Consider the following 1481-nt stretch of genomic DNA (forward strand, 5'->3'; position numbering starts at 1 on the left):
CAAGTTAGATATGGTCCCTGCCCCACATCTAAAGACTGTCTCTACATCACAAGTCAAGAGCTGAAGCCAGCAGTGCACACTGATCAGGCCTGGCCCCGGGCTCCATGCCAAGTGCCATTCACCTATTATCTCATTTAATCCTCACAACAACCCAGAGGCACCAGGAGCCCAGCACATGCTTGCCCTGCCGGCTGCACTCATGAGACAGAATTATGTAGCGTGTGCTGCAGGAGCAGAGAAAAGGGCCCGGCGCATTCCTGGGGCTGGCGGGGAAGGTGTATAGCAGGCAGGGATGATGGATGGACGGGCCTGGGAGAGGAGAGGCGCTCACCAGGCAGGCATAGCAGGGCAAGGTTCCCGGCAGCGGAAGCACTTGGAGAGAGGCCGAGGAAGCAGGAATAAGCGTGGTGCATTCAGGGAGGGGGCCTCCTCCTACAGGCCTCTGTGTCCCAAATGCAATCCATGGGACACACACCATGGCATGGGACGCTCCCTGGTAAAAGGGTTCCATAGTTGGAAGAATTTGGGAAAGGCTGCACTTGCCACCCTCCTCAAGGACATTTGCAGTGCACATGCTCTGGAAGCCTAGCAGATAAACGGACATTGGACAGACAGGCAGCAGGAGGGAGGTCAGTTAGGAGAACAGAGCAGGGCCAGGGAAAAGACTGTTGCTTCAAGGGAGAGTTCAAAGGCTCTGTTGGCACAATTCATCTGCACTTTTCCTTCGTTTCTCTGTATGCTCACTGTGATGTTTTGTGGAATTATTTGATTGAGGTCTGTCCCCCACACCAGAGTCCCTGGGTGGTACAAAATGTCAACAGTGCTTGGCCGCTAACCAAAAGGCACCTTGGAAGAAAAGCCTGGTGGTCTACTTCCAAAAAAGTCAACCATTGAAAACCCCTATGGAGCACCGTTCTGCTCTAACACATGGAGTCACACGAGTCAGAATTGATTCGACAGCAGCTGATTAACTGGTCTGGTCCCCTACACCAGTCTTTGAGTCCTACTAGGGCAGGCACATGTCTGTTTTATTCCCGGGTGTGCCCCGAGTGAAGTCCCTGCGTTATGCAAACAGTTTGCACTCAGCTCTTAACCTAAAGGTTGCTGGTTCAAACACACCCAGCGGCACCACAGAAGAAAGACCTGGCAGCCTGCTTCTATTAAGATGACAGTCCAGAAAACCCTATGGAGTACAGTTTTACTCTGTAACACATGGGGTCGCCATGAGTCAGAATTGACTCTACAGCAGTGGGTTACGGGTGCCCCCAGTGAGTGCAAGGCACATAGCAGGTGCTCCATAAGTACTTGTTGGGTTTTAGGAGCTGACAAATCTACTCACCCACTTCAGAAACAGGGCCTGGAGAATGGCCCTTCCACAGAAGGATGTCTCATCTGTCTTCCTTGACAAGCTCCCAAAGGCAGGGCTGACCCACCTCACCCCTTCCCCCAGGCCAGCAAGGCTCTGCAGCTCGCAGGACAGC

Source organism: Trichechus manatus, unplaced genomic scaffold (genome assembly GCF_000243295.1).
Source record: "Trichechus manatus latirostris isolate Lorelei unplaced genomic scaffold, TriManLat1.0 scaffold00057, whole genome shotgun sequence".
Classification (NCBI taxonomy): domain Eukaryota; kingdom Metazoa; phylum Chordata; class Mammalia; order Sirenia; family Trichechidae; genus Trichechus; species Trichechus manatus.